Source organism: Mobula birostris, chromosome 9 (assembly GCF_030028105.1).
Source record: "Mobula birostris isolate sMobBir1 chromosome 9, sMobBir1.hap1, whole genome shotgun sequence".
NCBI lineage: Eukaryota > Metazoa > Chordata > Chondrichthyes > Myliobatiformes > Myliobatidae > Mobula > Mobula birostris.
In genome coordinates, this window is record NC_092378.1 from 99888850 (window position 1) to 99908695 (window position 19846).

The following is a 19846-nucleotide window of genomic DNA, read 5'->3' on the forward strand; positions in this document are numbered from 1 at the left end:
ACTGGCCATTGGGTATGACTGGCTGTGGGTATGACTGGCCATTGGGTATGACTGGCTGTGGGTATGACTGGCTGTGGCTATGATGGGCTGTGGGTATGACTGGCTGTGGCTATGACTGGCCATTGGGTATGACTGGCCATTGGGTATGACTGGCTGTGGGTATGACTGGCTGTGGGTATGACAGGCCATTGGGTATGATGGGCTGTGGGTATGACTGGCCATTGGGTATGACTGGCCATTGGGTATGACTGGCTGTGGGTATGACTGGCTGTGGCTATGATGGGCTGTGGGTATGACTGGCTGTGGCTATGACTGGCCATTGGGTATGACTGGCTGTGGCTATGATGCAGCAGTGTAACGGCAGAATAACTGGTCTACCAACCAGAAGTCTGGACTGTTGAACCACAGTCAGAGTCAAAACTGCAAACCTGAACGTGGCAACAGGCAAACATAAATTCAAATTATTAAATAAACCTTGAATTTCAACAAAATCTACTGACTTAAAAGTGCCAAAGTATTGTAAACACCCGACTGGTTCACTGCTGTCCTTCTGGAAGTGGTGCGTGCTGTCCTTTCCTGATCTGGTCTGTCTGTGATTCACCAATGTAATTCACTCTTAGCTGCTTCCTCAACTCAGGGGCAATAAAGGGCAGACTAGTAAACTGAAGAAAATGGTCTGTAAACTGCTGCTTCCACATTTCATTCAGTTGTTGCTTCCTCAGTTTAATGTCCTCCTCGACCACTCTAACCACACATCCACCGTGTCTTGAATACTTTAATATTTCCACCAGACTCTCTCTTACTCCTTATTCTAAGAGCATGCACTCTGGTTTTAGACATCCCCACAAAGGAAAACTTCATTCCAGTATTTACCCTGTTTTAGAACTTGATGTTTCTTCTCAACTCCCACAAGCACAAACCAATCTGTTCAGCCTCTTTTCATTCAACAAATCTTCAATATCCAGCATCATCCCAGTTAGTATTTTCTAAACCAACACTAAAGATAATATATCTTTCTTTAAATAATGGGACCGAGTCCAGATGTTGGCTCATTTTGTGCCTAGAATAATTGTGGTAAGACTTTGCTAATTTTATACCCCAACCCCCCTGAATTAAAAGCTGGCATTATACTAGCCTTGCTAATTAGCTATTGCACCAGAACGTTTGTTTTCTGTGCTTCATGAAGAGGACCCCCAAGGTCTCTCTATGTTCCTCAGTTTTATCTGTGTAAATAATACTGCTTTAGCATTTTTCCTTCCAAAGTGAACAGGTTCAAATTTTCCAAAAGTATACTCCATTTGCTGATTCATTCACTCAGCTTATCAATTCCTCTCTGTAAGATCTCTCTCTTCTCCTTACAGCTTGCCTTCCCACTCACTGTCCAGTTGTTCAGTCACAGAATCGTTTCCAATGAAAACAGACCATTCAACCCACATTGTCCACACCAATCAGCGGGTACCTATCTGAACTAATTTCATCTTCTAGCACGTGACCCAGCGCCCTCCGTGCCAAAGCAACTCAGTGGCACGACTAGACACTTCCTAAACGCTGCCAGTGACTCTGCTTCCATTAATCTCTCAGGCAGAGTATTGCAGCTACTCACCACTCTGCAAGTGAAAAAGGTCCCCCTCAGATCCCCACTAAACCTACGTTCTCTAAATTTATTCACTCTGATAAGTGTTGCTGCAGTGTTGCTATCTACACCCTCTAATATTATAAGACCTAGGAGCAGTATTAACCATTCGCTATCGAGTCTGCTCTGCCATTCCACCATGGCAAATTTATTATCCCTCTCAACCCCATTCTCCTGTCTTCTCCCTGTAACCTTTAACACCCTTACTAATCAAGACCCTCTCAACCTCCACTTCAAACGTACCCAATGACTTGCCTCCACAGCCATTATTGGCAGTGAATTCCACAGATTCACCACCTCCTAGCTAAAGAAATTCCTCCTCATCTCTGTTCTAAGGGACATAATTTTATTCTCGGGCTGTGTCCTCTGGTCCCATACTCCCCCACTATAGGAAACATCCTCTCCACATAAATTCTATCGATGCCTTTCATATTCGATAGGTTTCAATGAGATCCCCCTCATTCTTTTAAACTCTAAAGAGTACAGGCCCAGAGCCATCAAACACTCCTTATACATTAACCCTTTCATTCCCAGGGTCATTATATACTTCAGTCATGTTCCCTGTTAACATCCTCTGCTCCATAGTAAATAGATTCAGCCTCTCTAGTCCTTTCTCACACCTGAAACTCTCCTTCCTAGGCAACATCCTGCTGAGTCTCCTCTGCACTTTCTCCAGTGCCATCAGATCCTTTCAATAGTGTGGTGATCAGAACTGTGCACTGTATTCCAACTGAGGTTTGAACATTGTCTTATAAAATTGGAGTACAGCCTCCTTGCTCTTGCATTCAGTACACCAACTAATGAAGGCCAGTATCAATATTGACTTCTGTAGCATGTAATCTATTTTCACACTCACCTTCAAAGATCTTTGGATTTCCTATATACACCAAGTTCCCTTTCTTCCTTAATATCCCCTGGGACCTTGTAATTCATGGTGCATGTCCTAGTCTCATTAGCACTCTCAGAATTTTCATTACCATTATCTGTTTTGCTACCTTGCTCTATCACCTTGTGTTTTCTTTCATATACAATAGAACCCTCCTCTCAACTATTTGGTTCACAACTTTTTCTACAGTTTTAGTTGGCCTGGAAATTGGTCACAATTCAATTCAAGTGAGGCTAATTCTAACAGTCCTAGAAATGTGATTATCAAGACCAGGGCTGTTATTTTTTGGTCCATATTGGGATGAATGGTCAAGATAACTATCCATAACATTCTTCACTGAATAATTGGTAATTGGTTAATTAGTGATTATATATATATATACACACACACACACACCAAGATACAGTGAAAAACTTTATTTTGCATGCCATCCATACACATGGTCTGACAACAAAAGTGCAGTGAAGTAGACAATAAGGTGCAAGGGTCAGGACGAAGTAAGCTGTGGGGTCAAGAGTTCATCATTATTATTCAAGAGGTCCATTCAATAGTCCATTCAAGAGGTCCTGCAACAGCACGATAGAAGCTGTCCTTAAAGCTGGTGGTGTGTGTTTTCAACCTTTTGTATCTTCTGACTGATAGAAGGGAGGAGAAGAGTGGGAGGAGACTTCATGTTAACTATTGTTCTGAGGCAGTGAGAAATATAGACAGAGTCCATGAAGAGGAGGCTGTTTTTTATTGTGAAAGACTGAGCTGTGTCCACGACTCTGAAAATCCTTGCAGTCTTGGGAAGAACAGTTCATGAGGTGCATCCAGATGGGAAGCTTTCTATGGGACATCTATAGAAATTGGTGAGTCATCAGAATCATGCCAAATTTTCTTAGCCTTCCAAGGAAACAGAGCGACCGGTATGCTTTCATGGCCATGGTGTCTACATCGTTGGACCAGGACTAGCTGTTGGTGATGTTTACACCTATGAATATTCTACCTCTCTTCACAGAGCATGTGGACCTTTCAACTGCCTGACTGGGAGAATAGGAACTTAGTGGGTCTTGAACCCACAACCTTCTGACTCTTAGGCTGTCCCTATGGCCAACTATCAACAACACAGGAGAAATAAGTTTCCTTTTTAATTTTCATATAGCTTTTCTATTTATTGTTTACAAAATATCATAAATGGGGAAGGAAAAGAGGTTGATTGACAGTCAAGAATCATCCAATAGGAAAATGAATAACTAAATAGCAACTGGGTGAGGTTGTTCAACCAATACTGCATGAAGATAGGTCCTTAGAAAACATCCCACCAGAATTAGCACCTCTAACCTACACTCCAGTCCTCTACATCCTATTGATTTTCTTTTACATCAAGCAGAATTTGCATATTTAAAAAAGTCCCTCCTCCAGTGGAAACGGCTCTCCGTGGTGGTGAGGACACACCTGAACAGGAGGCAGACTAAGTCGGTGGGGGTGGGAGGGGGATGACTCCTAAGATAATGATGAGGCTGATGGTGGAGGAAAGGAGTAGGTATGGATTTTGTTGAGGAACACAATAATAGTCAGATACAGTAGCCTCCCTTTCTCTGAAGACCGTTATCTATTATTAAAAGGGGAAATCATTCAGCAAGGGGTGGAATGGCCTGCATGTATATCTTGAGGAAATATCGAAACGAGAATTATTGGACTGAGGAAAGACAGTAACAGGGATGTTCACCAACCATCAGCTGCTGGGATAACTGTTTCTATTGAATTTTAGGTGGACAGGAATAACAGCATACAACTTGGAGATGTAGTGAGCAGTGAGGGAGATGATGACAGATTTTACAAAAGCATAGACAGGCTAGTGGAATACGAAAACACAGAAGACAAGCTGAGTATTGTAAACAGTATATATTGCAAAGGGAGGGTAGGAACTGAGACTTGATGGCATAGATGTATTTATGTTAAAAGGTGATTAGGCAGGTTGAGAAAATGGTTAAATTACCACAGTAGTTTTTGAGCTTCATAAGTTCTGGGCATCTTGGTCAGCACAGGTGAGTTGAGCCAAAGGACCTGTTTCTGTGCTGTATTATCCTAATAGTGAACAGAGCACAAGAGTTGTTTTGCCACAACTGAGATACTGAGTCCATTTCTGGATATCGCAGACTGTGAAAGCCTTGGAGAGGAGGTAGAAAAAATTTAGTAGAATAGTTCTGGGGATGAGGGATTTATATCACAGGGAAAGGATGCTGGGATTACTCTCGTTAAAGCAGAGTCTAAATAGTGAGAGAGTTCGGACAATAGATGGAGAAAAAGTGCCTCCATTAGTTTGAGGGTCACGTAAAATCAGAAGATCCAAAGACAAAATGTGGAAATGCTTGCATCCAGAATGTTTTGCCTTTCAACGTGGTGGAGTCAACATTAAATAGAGCCTTGCTTTAGGATTAGCACTTGAAAGAAAAAGAATTATAGTGGAGCTGGATGTATTTACTTTTGGGGAGTCAACACTGATTCAAAGGCCCAAATGGCACAAGCCTGAGCTGATGTTATTCTTTGAATCTATTAATCTGTCTGATCCTACAAGCATCAGAACTGCCCACTACTGTCACGTGTTGTAATAGTTTTACCATTACTAATACATGGAACACGATCATTTTACTAAGAAGTCATGTCATACCCAGACGTCCCACCTCTCCCGGAACTTCCGGGAGTCTCCCGCATATTAATAGTGGTTCCCTGATGCCCGCATATTATATACAATATCATGGAAATCAATTTTTTTGAGAGCAAACGAGAAAAAAGGCAAGAGAGAGCGCGCGCACGAGAGAGAAAGCAAGCGAGACTGCGAGCGAGAAAGAGAGAGAGAGAGAAAGAGAGAGAGTTCCAAAAAAAATAAAATGTACGTCACCCCAGACTACACTAAAGTGTACCCCTGCCTAATAGGGGTCAAAATAATCACAGTGTTGCTCGCTACACTGTTTGCAACAGTGACTTTTCTATTGCCCATGGTGGGTTAGGACTGTAAAAGACATGTTGAGGTGAGTTTAACAGGTGTCATTCGTTCATTAGCATAGCTAACGTTATTTAAACTAGCTGGCTCACTGCTCAGGAGCTACTCTATTGCAGACATCCCACCTCTCCCACAAATTGATGGTGTTACCTCCCTGAAATGAGTTTTTGCAGGGTGGGATGTCTGCATACCTGAACCTTAGTTCTGAAGACTTTAGATCAGGAATACATTTGTAGGAAGGACTCCAATATCCAAAGGTTGAAATAAAAATGTCTTTTTTCTTCCTCCTCAAAAGGCTGATACTCCAGTGCAGTACTGAGAGAGTGCAAAGCTGTAGGAAGAACGGGGAAGTATTCCCTGGGTTCCCCTGGAACTTGGTAAGCATCATATTCTTGGATTTCCTCGAATAGATAGGAATAACTTTAGTTTTTCTCCGAATCTGTTGACATCAAAGTACTGAAACTGCAAATTTCTTTGACCAATTGGTCTATTATATCTTCCAGTAGTATCTCATGTTCTGCAGAATTCACATCTGAGGTACTGAATAACTAAAGGCAGACTAATCACTAGAACACAATGTTTTACACACAAGCGTTTTAAAGGAGCTGCCTGCGCAGATAGTAGATACATTGTGAGTCTCATCGAAGAAGAAGACAGAATGCAGAGAGCAATAGGCCAGTTAAATTAACATCTGTTGTCAGAAATATGCTAGAATCAATAGTAAAAGAGGCAATAACTCATCATTTAGGAAAGAAAAAGCTAATCAAACCTAGTTAACATGGTTTACTGAAAATTAAATCACATTTGACAATTTTTCTCAATTTCTTTGAGAATGAGGGAGTGAATGAACCTGTAGATGTAGTGTATGTAGATTTTATTGTGAAAAGGTTGGAGTTAAGAAAAGGGAAGTTTTGTTACAATTGTACAGGACATTGGTGAGGCCACATTTGGAAAAATGTACATAGATTTGATTCCCTTGCCTATAAGAAGGGATATAGTCCAAAGGGTGTTCAACAGGCTAATTCCTGGGATGAGAGGGTTGACCTGGAGCTTTCAAACGCACAAGATCCCAAGAGGGCTTGGCAGAGTAGATGTTGAGATGTTTTTATTCATGAGAGAGTCACAAAAAGAGGGACTTACAGCAGCTACAAAGTAAGGAGGATATTATTCCAAACTGAGATGTGGAGAAATTTCTTCTCTCAGAGAGTAATTGGCTATTTGTTATTACATGTGCCAAGTTACAGCAAAAATCTTGCCATGCCATCCAGATAAATCACTCCATAAACAAGAACATTGAGGTAATACAAAAGGAAAACAAAACAATGCAGAATATGGTGATACGGTTACAAAGAAAGTACACTGTATGTAACAAAGCGCAGGGGTCAGGATAAGGTCCACCGAGAGCTCAAGAGGATCATGAAACCTACCCTGAGAACGGTGAAGGCCAGATTCTTCAGATATTTTATGGAAGTGATCGATAAATGTTTTGAAAGATTGAGAAATTGAGGGTTATGGGGAATTGGCACAGAAGAGGTGATAAAGGCAGCGTAGATCAGCTATGATCATATTAAATAGTGGGGCAGGGTTGAGAGACCTGGTCATGTGATGCTGCTCCTGTCTTCTTATGTTCTTGTGTTCCTGAAAAGGAAGTTGGGTTTGTGTCCTTTTTTATCCATTTTTGAGATGTGAGCATCGCTGGCAAATCCAGCATTTTTGTCTATCCCGAATCACCATTGAGAAATTGATGTTGAACCTCTTTCTTGAATCACTCTGAAGTTATTCACACAGATCTGCTGAGGAGGGAATTCCAGGATTTAGACCCAGTGACAATGAAAAAAACAATATATCCCAATGTGTTATCCGGAGAGGTGCCTACAGCTGTTGTATCCATTCACTTGGTACTTCTGTCCTTGGTGACTGGGTCACAAGTTTGGGAGGTGCAACCAGAGTAGCCTGGGTAAACAACTGCAGGGCATTTTGAAGATGGTCCACACTACGGACACTGTGCTGGAAAGAATGAATGTTTAGGATAGTAGATGGAGTAACAATCAGGCCAACCAGAACTAACATTGCTAAGTAACAAAATTTAACAAATTAGCAAATTCCAATGATTAAAGATATATAAAAAGATTTAAGACCAGAACCAACATTGCTAAGTAACAAAATTTAACAAATTAGCAAATTCCAATGATTAAAGATATATAAAAAGATTTAAGATATAAATAAAGAACAGGACACAGAATGATATCACGTGTGCATTTTTCTGGATTTCCAGCATTTACAGAATGTGTGTTTATGATTCCCTCTCTAGTGCCTTGTTGGATATGCATTTCAACAAAGAAAAAACAAAAACAGGCACGTCCAAGTGTGATTCAGGAAGTGCTGGCATTTGCATTCAGAAATTACTAAAATATAGCCTATCAACACCAAAAATATTAATGTGAAAATAATATTAATCCTGCAGACCAAGAAATTTAAAAACTGAGGTGAGTTAAGATTGTGGATGAATGCTGCCCTCTAGTGTTGATAAAGGATGTAGGGAAGACTAACACCTAGGGTTAATTCCTCTTGTTCAGTGGTTTGAAACTTCAGCAGAGTGCAGAAACTGCAATATTTGGTATAGAGAGGATATTGGTTAATTTAGTCTGAGCACTATGAACAGTCATGAAGTTTGAGCGCTATAAATTCAGCTGACACTTCAGTGCAGTACTTACGGAACCCTACACGACTAGAAGACCGAAGCTGTATTGCCTAGCACCCTTGGCAAACGTTATTCCAGTCAGTATCACTAATAAAGATTATCTGATCACATCCAGGCTATAGTTTATGGGAGATTGCTATATACAAGTTGTCAACATGTCACATTACAACAAAGACATCCCTCTATTGGAAACAAGGTGCCTTGGAACAGTATGAAGCAATGGAGGGTCTTATTTCCCTTCTTACAATTGACCCATCTTCTCATTTAAGATTTGTTTGTTGTGGAATGGCTAACAGGACAGACATGTTCTGCACAGAGGAGATTAAAATATTACCAGAGCAACACTGGGAGGGAGAATGAGAGAATGAGGCCAGAACTATCAACTTCACTTCGCATTGAAATAACCGACTGCTGCACTTTCCCCAACAGACAGCGAGCTGGTCTGTTTGGATATTGCAGCTGAATTCTTCAAGACCACACTGAACATATTCCAGGGCATTAAAATCCAGTAATTAAATACCAGTTGGAGGGTGCTGATAGATTTAATTTCTTTGATCAGTCACTTGTTCCATCTGTTGCCTGGTTGAGAGACATCTGCTGAATACTGGGAGAAACTCTCTCTCTGGATTATATTCCAACTGCAGGTGAACTTCACTGTTGTGTGACTGAATGAAAAGGACTTGTCTGAAAGTGTCACCGTTTGCCTCTCACCAACAAACAGTTCAGAACTGTTGGTTCTGAAAAGGGAAATTTGCTGCCGAACGGGCTTGGAATCACATGGATTTGTCACCACGTCCATGACTATTGAGAAAGGAAGTTTTGTTAAAAACAGACCCTAACATGCCCAGTTTGGCTGGACTTCTCAGTTAGTCCAACTCACTCACACATTTTCTCCTCTAAGTCATTTATCCAATTCCGTTTAGAATGTCAGATTGAATTTTAGTGAGGACTAGTCCCACCAGGATAGGCCAGTCTGACAGAGAGCAAGGTGTGCCAGACACTGTAGTTCTTGTGTTAGGTCTTTATTGACAATAAACTGACCAGCACTTTAGTGCAAGGAGCAGGTTTTTGGTGCCCAGTTAAATGGCAGGGGGAAGGAATACACAGTCCAGGTGAAAGGTCTCCACTGGAAACATTAACTGCCTATTTCCCCCCATGGAAGCTGAGTTCCTCCAGCTTTTGTTTGTTGCTCTAAGGTGTAACGCGGGGTAACATTCATCTATACAATGCTTTATCCTTATGTTATCCCAACGTACTTTCTGGTCAATGAGCTTAGATACATCAAGGGTTATAGCACTAAACTGACAACTGTGCAGTTGACAGGTTGAGAAAATCAATATAAAGTGATTAATATGATTATTGATTGCAATCATAAAATACAAAAGGTGAACCTCTCTGAAACACTGGCATTGCTACTCATCTACTGAACACTGCACTGTAGGAAGAGGAAAAATATCTTGGGGAAGATGTAGACCAGGGGTCGGCAACCTTTTTGCCTCTGTGGGCCGGGTCGCGTATTAATGAGCGGCGGTGGGCCAGATAAATGCCATAAAAAACTTGAAATATGGGAATTATCCATTTAAATACATCTGGTTATGTTTTGCCTCAAATTAATGAATAACACATGCTAGAAAATCATTTGTGCTTAACCAAGGATGCCAATCAAAGAACTCAGTTTAGTTGCAATTTATTTCAATCAAGACATCTTTTGAATCTATTAAAAGGACACAAAGAATCTTTAAACATAAAACGTATGAACATGATGCATTGAATGGTGGTAAATTAAGTATAATAACAAAGAAAATTTTAATGCAAACAGTTGATAAATCAATTTGAAAGCTGATGCTGATTGTTGCTTGCAAGCTTCTCAATATTGGGTGTCAGACTTGTTGATGCCAAAAGCAAGACATTATCCAGATGGGCATCAGTCAATCTTGTTCTCAAATGGTTCTTGGTGTGATGCATTTTTGAACATAATTGTTCACACAGATAAGTGCTGCCAAACAATGATGCCATCTTTTTTGCATGGTCCACTAAGTTGGGGTCTCATAATGTCGCCTGATATTTGCCACCTTTTTCACAGCAACATTTTCTAGGCAAATGAGACAAACTGGTTTCCCAGCTTGCTCCATGAAGAAGTAATCATTGATGTGGAAGAAGTCCAAGTGTCTTGGAAATTTCGGCACTCAGTGTCTACCTTCCTGCGTTTTGCATTCATTGCCATTGGAATTTTTTTCTTCAATTTTATTTCGAAACGCGAGTTATTCAACAAGTATCGTAGCACATGTAAATATCTGGATATTTAGCGTGGATTTCTTGTTAAAACACAGTGATGCTGTTTCTGTTTACAAATTTGAATGACCCCATCTGAAAACCCGCGCATGCACGGAGAGTATCTGATACATATTAATAAGGTAGTCTATCTTCCCGTCATTCATATATACCAGTGTTTGGTTTCGAAGAAAACGGAACCTGGGGCCAGTGTAACAAAACGCCATGCATGTCCATCAGTGTGGTCGCGTGAAACACTCAGAATAAGGAAAAATCACTCGCGGGCTGGATAAGCTTAGTATCCCAATATTTGCTCACAGGCTGGTGAAAATACCTTCGTAGGACGGATCTGGCCTGCGGGCCGTAGGTTGCCTACCCTTGGTGTAGACATTTAAAATAGTAATGTGGCAAAAGTATAGTATATTAGCTATGAATATGCTAGAAAAGCAGGGATGGTTCCCCTGAGAACTGTAAGGTCGAGAGATGATTTGGTATAATACAAAACTATGAAGGCTCCATTCATGTGAATGAAGAGAAATTATATCTATGAGTAAATGGATCAAGAACATAGTTTCAACACATAGTTTTAAGCAAAGCTCAGGGGTAAGTGGAAAGACACATTATGATTTAAAATTAGCTGCCTGAAAGAATGGCGGGAGAATTCAAATGTGACTTTCAAAGGATAAACAGACAAGATATTTGAGGGAGAAAAAGTTTGAAGAGCTGTGAAGCGGGGTGAGCATTGTGACTGCATTCCTTGGGCTAAATGAGGATAAGAATAGGATGATTTGGCTGATGAATATGTGGTTGAGGAATTGGTGCAGTGGGCAGGGTTTCAGATTTCTGGATCGTTGGGATCTCATCTGGGGAAGGTATGCTATTTACAGAAAGGACAGGTAACACCTGAATTTCAGGGGACCAATATCCTTGTGGACAGGTTTACTAGAGCTGTTGGAGAGAATTTAAACTAATTTGCAGGGGAATGTGAACTGGAATGATACGGCAGAGGATGGGGCATTTGGTATACAAGTAGATGCAGTGTATAGTGAGGCTGTGAGATAGGATAGGCAGTTGATAGGAAAATTGCAGTCAGTGGGATGAGTTGAAGTGTATCTTTAAACTAATTAGTGGGGTGGTTCAATGGTTTTGAAATTGAGGCTAAAGTAAAAAGGAAGGAGAATGCAGGAGAGATTATGAAAGTCTCCAGAATAAATTTAAAAACAGAAACTTTAGAAATGCATTAGAATTTAACTCCCAGTAACATGGGATAAAATTGAAAAGGGTGATAAATACAGGACTGAAGGTCTTATATTTGAATCCATGCAGAATTTGGAATAAGGTAGACGATCTTGTAGCACAGTTAGAGATTAGCAGTTATGACATTCTGGGTATCACCCTAGGTCATGGCTGAGGGAAGATCACAGTTGGGAACTGAAAATCCAAGGATACGCCTTGTATCGAAAAGACAGGCAGGTAGGCAGAGAGGGTGGGATGGCGCTGTTGGTAAAAAATGAAATCAAAGACTGAGAAAGAGGTGTCTTAGGATCGTAAGATGTAAAATCCTTGTGGATAGAGTTAAGAAACTGCAACAGTAAAAAGACCCAGATGGAGTTACGTACAGGCCTCTGTAGCTAGGATACAAATCACAATAGGAGATAGAAAAGCAACGTAAAAAAGTCGATGGTACAATAGTCATGGAGGATTTCAACATGTGAGTAAATTGGGAAAATTAGGCTAGTGCTGGATCCCATGAGTGGAAATTTGTAGAATGCCTACGAGATGGCTTTTTGGACCAGGTTGAGCACACTAGAAAAAGGCAATTCTGGAGTGGGTGTTGTGTAATGAACCAGATTTAATTAGGGAGTTTAAGGTGAAGGAACCCTTATGAAGGGGGTCATCATAATATGAAAGAATTCACCCTGCAGTTTGAGAGGGAGAAGCTAAAATCAGATGTGGAATAAAGGGAAAGACGGAGCATGAAGCAGGAGCTGGCCAAAGTTGACTGGAAGGGAACATGAGCAGAAATGATGGCAGGACAGCAATGGCTGGAGTTTCTGGCAGTAATTCGGAAGGCACAAGAGAGATTCTGCCAAAGAAAAAGAAATATTCTAAACGGAGGATGAAGCAACCGTGCCTGAGAAGAGAAGTCAAAGACAGCATGAAAGCAAAAGAGAGGGCATATAATATTGCAAGAGAAGCTAGAGAATTAGGAAGTTTTTAAAAACTAAAAGGCAGCATCTAAAAAAATTAAAGGGTATGCGGAGCGTTTAATGGTTCTAGACATGTACTCGCTGGAATTTAGAAGAATTTTGAAGTTTCAAGTACAATTATTATCAAAGAATGTATAATTTATACAACCTTGAGATTTGTTTACTTACAGGCAGCCACCAAGCAAGAAACCCGAAAGACTCAATTAAAAAAAAGACCAACCCCTGATGTGCAGAGAAAGGGGGGAGAAAAAACACAAATCATGGAAACAATAGAAAGAGTGACAACATTCCAAATCAAAATGAGTCCTTAGATCCAAACCTCAGACTAGTTCCAAAGCCTTAGTATCAATCCGGCATATTAGCGGACACAGAGCACAACAGACGGGGACAGTCGTCATAGCCTCAGTGCCATGGAGAGAGGAGTGAACATTGTGGGAGAACAAGTGAAATCAGCACTCTATCTTTCCAGTATATCTGGGCTGGTATTTAAATTGTCCAAACAGCATACTGTACCTTGCACTAGGATCCAGGCACTGCTGCAGCAAAAGGCTTCCGGTCCTAGCAGACGCTGCCCAGAGACTTGATCCGGGCCCAGATTTCACCACACAGCCCAAAGCTGATCTCACTTTCTCCAAATCAGCTTGGCGCCCAGAGCAATCCAACCTCAGACCCGGGCCACACCTCAGCTTCTCCTCTCCACATGGGTCACTCCATCTGCGTCGATTCTGCAACATAGCAGCATGGCTCATCCCTCGAATTCACTTGATCTTCATTGTTTGCAGTGGTAATTTACTACAGAAATGGTGTTATTAGCGATGTTGTTAGTCAAATTTCTTGCCTTTTGAACTACCGTTGTCTTCTGCACAGGTTCAGTAGTCCCTTCTTAAACAGGAAAAATTAGAGAAGAATTGAAAGGCCAAGATAGAGTGGATGTGGAGGGAATGTTTGCTATAGTGGGATTGCCTTGGACCAGAAGGCACAGCCTCAGAAAAGAGGGATGTCTTTTTAGAACAGAGATGAAGAGGGATGTTTTTTAGAACAGAGATGAGGAGGAATTTCTTTCACCAAAGGGAGGTGAATCTGTGGAATTCATTACTACAGATGGCTGGGGAGGCCAAGTTATTTGGTATATTTATACTGAAGGTTGATAGGTTCTTGATTAGTAAGGGTGTCAAAGGCTATGGGGAGAATGTAAGAGAATGGGGTTGAGAGACATAATAATGATGGAATGGCGGAGCAGACTCAATGAGCCAAAAGGTCCAATTCTGCTCCAATGTCTTTTATTCTCATGGTCAATTCCTGCTATAATGATCCAATGACCATTTTCTCACCAGTAAAGATACAAAACTGTGTTCCATCTGAATTGCCACTCACTGGTTTCCATAATCTATGATGGAAGCTAGACTGTTGTAAACCAAGTCCATTGTGTACTTCAGGGATGAGATTCAAGCTAATTCTTCTTTAACATTAAACACAAGGGTTCTGAAGATGCTGGAAATCCAGAGCAACACGCGCAAAATGCTGGAGGAACTCAGCAGGTCGGACAACATACAGAAATGAATAAATATTTCGGGCCAAGACCCTTCATCAGGACTGGAAAGAAAGGGAGAAGATGCCAGAAGAGTAAGATGAGGGAAGGGGAAGGAGGACAAGCTAGAAGGCAAGACGTGAAGCCAGGTGGGTGGGGGAGGAGGAATGAAGTAAGGAGCTTATAGGCAATAAGTGGAAAAAGCAAAGGCCTGGAGAAGAAGGAATCTGATAGGAGAGTGCAGTGGTCATAGGAGGAAGGGAATGAAGAGGAGCACCAGGTGGCTGGTGTGGGGACGTGGTAAGAGGCCAGAGTAGGGAAATGAAGAAGCGGGAAGGGGGAGGGGATAATTTCCAGAAATTGCAGAATTCGATGTTCATGCCATCAGGTTGGTGGCTACCCAGAGGAATACAAGGTGTTGTTCCTCCAACCTGAGTGGCCTCATCATGACAAAAGAGGAAGCCATGGACCAACATGTCGGAATGAGAAAGAGGATCGGATTTGAAATGGTTGGCCACGAGGAAATTACGCTTTTTGTGGATAGAGCTGAGGTGCTTGACGAAGTGGTTCCCCCATTCTACACCATGTGACGTCAATGTAGAATAGGCCGCATCGGAGGCACTGGAAACAATAGATGACCCCAACAGATTCACAGGTGAAATGTTGCCTCACCTGGAAAGTCTATTTTGGGGCCCTGAATGGAGGTGATGGAGGAGGTGAATAGGCAGGTGTAGCACTTCTGCCACTTCCAGGTATAAGCACCAGGAGGGAGATTAGTAGGGAGGGTTGAATGGACAAGGAAATCACAGAGGGTGCAATCCCTGCAAAAGTGGAGTGTGGTGGGGGTGTGGGAGATAAAGATGTGTTTAGTGGTAGGGTCCCGTTGAAGATGGTGGAAGTTGCGGAGAATGATAGATTGGATGTGAAGGCTTATAGAATGGTTGGTGAAGACAAGAGAAACTCTATCCCCGTTAAAGTGGCGGGAAGAGAGGGTGAGCGCAGACATCCAGGAAATGAAGAAGATACAGCTGAGCGCAGCATTAGCGACTGAGGAAGCGAATCCCCATTCATTGAAGAAGGACACCCCTGATGTCCTGGAAAAGAAAGTCTCATCCTCGGCACAGGTGCAGCAGAGACAAAGGAACTGAGAAAATGGATGGTGCTTTTACAGGAGACAGGGTAGGAAGTTGTATAGCTAAGATAGCTGTGGGAATTGGTAGGTCTATAAAACATATCAGTAGATGATTTGTCTCCAGTGATGGAGACAGAGAGATCAAAAAAAGGGAGAGAGGTGTCAGAAATGGACCAAATTAATTTAAGGGCAGGGTGGAAGTTGGAGGCAAAGTTGGTTAAATTGATAAGCTTAACATAGGTGCAAGAAGCAGCATCAATGCTGTTGTGAATGTAGTTGGGGAGCATTACCAGGGAAGGCTTGGAACATGGACTGTTCCACATAGCCAATGAAAAGGCATGCACGGCTGAGGCCCATGGGTACACCTTGAGTTTGAAGAAAGTGGGAGGAGCTAAAAGAGAAATTGTTGACAGTGAGGACCAGTTCGCCAGATGGATGAAGGTGGTGGTAGTGGGGAACTGGTTGGATCTGTTGTCAAGAAAGAAGCAGATAACTTTAAGGCCTTCTTGACAGGTGGTAGAAGTGGTTAGGGAATTGAAAGTTGTTGAGGAGAATGAGAGCATGTGAAGTATTGTGGATAGAGGTAGGAAAGGACTGGACCAAAGGGATAAAATGTAGTCAAGGTATACGGATACGAGTTCAGTGGGGCAGGAGCAGGCAGAAACTGGCCCACCCAGACAGCTAGGTTTGTGGATCTTAAGTAGGAGGTAGAAATGACCAGTGCAGGGTAAAGTAACTATGAGGTTGGTAGCAGTGTTACTACCAACATCAGAATTTCATGGTTTGTGGACCGTTCGCTCTTACCAACAAATTAATAGAGATTATTCGATGAGCTGGTTGACTCAAATGATATAGAATAAAAAGATCTATTGATTTAAAAGACTTGGATTTAACGATTGTTTCAATGAGTTTTCTGCACCTCATGCTTTGTCTGTGTGATCAATTACTATGGTGGTAAGAATTGACCAAGAGGAGAGTGAATGCAGGCAACACATTAGAATCAGTGTTGGTAGGGACAGCAGAGATCAGATGCAGGGAGAAACAGTGCAGCCTCAATCCCAGAGTCAGTAATTTGTTATTAGACATTTTTTATATTTGCGTTTTAAATGTTTTAACTCATTTGCTTGTATGTTGCCTATTGCTTCTCTATTTTTCTCTTCATTTCAATTCCTTTACTGAATTTATAAATTCCATCTCCATTGATTCCTCCTCCATTCTTACAAAAAATTTGTTGCTCTCTAAGCTCAAGCAAAATATTTCAGCAGAATGTGTGTGACACAATATAAAGATGTAAATGAGAACAGTTACCCTCGTAGTCGTAACTATAAATTGGCAAAATGGCTGATTATTGTCACATGTACAAAGGTATAGAAGAAACTTAGTTTTGCCTGCCATCCACACAGATCATTTCATCACATCAGTACATTGAAGTAGTACAAGAGAAAAGCAGGAACAGAATGCAACACATGGTGTTACCCTTACAGAGAAATTGCAATACAGGCAGACAATGAGGCTATCATGAGGCAGATTGTGAGGTCAAGAGTCTATCTGATCATACAAGAGGTCCATTCAATAGAATTATGATAGCAAGATAAATGCTGCCTTGAGTCTGGTAGTACATGCTTTCAGGCTGCCCAATGGGAGGGGGTGGGAGAAGAATGTCCAGGGTACCAAGGGAAAAATGTGAAAGCACCATGTGATTTTTCTCTACTACATATTCCGTTCAAATTAGTAATTTTAAAGGATGTGTGAAAAAGTTATGAAAATAAGTGAATTAGAAACCAAACTTAAAGAACTGCCATTTAGAAAGAACAGCGACTTTTCAAAGTGACAAAAATAAAATTTGAGTGTACAGTGTGTAGAAGAATGATTGAACAACAGCAATATCCATGTACTTTTCTAAATTTGCTTTGTGGATAAACTACTGGTGTGGCAATTTTCAGAATGACTGCAGAATCTGGAAATAGAAGGAGTACTGCAGCCTGAACTTAAAATGCAACGGAAATTTGCTTTATTCCTCTCCCATTTTCCATTATCCCTGTTTATTTCAAGAGCTACTTTGGGAGTGGTCTGAGGGAGCTCCTATAATGTCTGCCATTACAATCCCCTGTATAACCCCTCCATTAAAATCAGAGACTACTAACAATTTTATTACCAAAAACAAATTGCTGACTGATAACTGTTAAGTTTCCACCTCTGTCAGAGCCCTGCTACAAACACGTTTTCAGATGATTAGTTTAAAACAAGGACTGAATACTGAAATTGTGTCACTTATGTTTACTTATTGTCATTCCTGTGACTAATATACCATACCTTTTGACCATTAGAGTTGCAAACTACAGTTGATATAAATACAATTCCAGTCTATATTCCAGCATCAGAAAGTCGGTTCTGTCACATTACAAACACAGGTAAATGAATTCTCCAACATTCATTGTGCTGTGAATGCAATATTCAGTGTAGAAATAAATAAAGATATTAGAAAACATCCAGTAAAATATTTCTAGGTGTAAAGGAATTCATATTTAGTGTTGATATAAGTGCAGTTATGGCTTAAATGTGAGTTAAGTGCTCAAATTTGTGAAGACCCTAGTTACTGCAAAGGAATATTTCTATTGGCAGCAAAATTGGAACCACAAAATACAGATATAAGGTAATTGGCAAAAGAGCTATAAGTGACAGAAGGAAAAAGGCTTATTACTCGCATTGAGAGATTATGTGTAATTTGGTGCTTGAATGGGTGATGAAAGCAGATTTAGTCATGGCTTTCTACAAGGAATTAGAAAATGTATTCAGCAGAAGCAGATTTGATCATAACATTATACAGGGAGTTAAATAAGCAATTGAAGGGAAAAATTGCAGGGAAAGAGCCAGGAAACTGGACTAACACACACAAAATTCTGGAGAAACTCAACAAGTCAGAGAGCATCAATAGAGGGGAATAAACAGTCGACGTTTCAGGCCAAGACTCCCAATGTTGGCCCAAAATATTGACCATTTAGTTCTCTCCAAAGATGCTGCCTGGCCTGCTGAGTTCCTCCAGCATTTTGTGTGTGAGTTGCTTGGATTTTCAGCACCTGCAGATTTTCTTATGTTTACAATATCAAAGTGATACATTAAGATTCTAAATATGTTAACTTGTGTTCAGTTCAGGCAATTTGTCCAAGTAAATTTCTGTTAAGTTTCCTTTTTTCTTACTGTGTCAGGTTTAACTAGCCATTGCATGTTCTTCATGCCAGATGTTGGAGTCCTGGGAGACCCAGAGTCTCCCAGGGAACTATATCTGCAAGAAGTGCATCCAGCTGCAGCTCCTTGTGTTAGGGAACTGGAGCAGCAGCTGGATTACCTTCAACTTGTATGGGAGTGTGAGGAGATAATTGATCAGAATTACAGGGAAGTAGTCCCCCCCTAAGTTGCAGGAGGTGGGTAGCTGGGTGACTGTCAGGAGAAGGAATGGGAAGGTGAATGGGTAGTTAGTGCAGAGCACCCCTGTGGCCATTCCCCTCAATAATAAGTATACTGTTGTGGGGAAGACCTCCCAGGGGAATGCCACGGAGACCAGGCTACCGCCACTGAGCATGGGTCCATGTTGCAGAAGAAAAAGAAGAAGAGGGGAACGGTAGTGAGAGGGGACTCAATAGTCAGAGGAACAGACAGGAGATTCTGTGAACGTGAATGGGACACCCAGATGGTATGTTATCCCCCAGCAGCCAAGGTCAGGGACATCTCGGATCGTGTCCATAGCACTTTGGAGTGGAAGGGAAAGCAGCCAGATGTTTTGGTACTTATTGTTACCAATGACATAGGAACGAAAAACAAGAAGGTCCTGATGAGAGAATTTAGAGAGCAGAGAGCTAGGCAGAAAGCTGAGAAGCAGGAACTCCAGGGTATTAATTTCTGGACTGCTGCCTGTGCCAAGCACCAGTGAGGGTAAAAACTGTATGATCTGGCAGATTAATGCGTGGCTGAGAAGCTAGTGCAGGGGGCAGGGCTTCAGTTCCTGAATCATTGGGATCTCTTCTGGGGGAGGTATGACCTGTACAAAAGAGACGGGTTGCACCTGGACCTGAGAGGGACCAATATTCTTGGAGGCAGGTTTGTTAGAGCTGTTAGGGAGGGTTTAAACTAAATTGGCAGGGGGATGGGAACTGGAGTGAAGGAACTCAGGATAGGATGGATGATATAATAGCAAAGATAGTGAGCAGTCAGACTGTCAGTAAGGACAGCAAATGATAGGACAAAATTGCAACCAGCAGAGTGAGTATCAGTGCATTAGGGATGCAGAATCAAAAAGGGTAGCAAATACAGTACTCAAAGTGTTATATCTGAATGCACGGAGTATAAGAAATAAGGTGGATGATCTTGTTGCACTTTTATAGACTGTCCAGTATGATGTTGAATCATGAATGGAGGATGGTTGTAGTTGGGAGCTGAATGTCCAAGGTTACTCCTTATGTCAGAGGGATTGGAAGGTAGGCAGAGGGGTGGCGTGGCTCTGC

The 19846-nt window shown here is 41.5% G+C and overlaps 1 long non-coding RNA gene across 1 annotated transcript in view; it reads right to left on the minus strand.

Annotated features, from left to right (window-relative positions):
• Positions 1–7027: 7027 nt before the first annotated feature.
• Positions 7028–19846, minus strand: part of LOC140202896 (uncharacterized) — a 39523-nt gene continuing 26704 nt past the window's right edge. Inside the window, exon 3 of the long non-coding RNA XR_011887230.1 lies at positions 7028–7512. This is a non-coding gene — a long non-coding RNA (uncharacterized lncRNA). The remainder of the gene's footprint in view (positions 7513–19846) is intronic.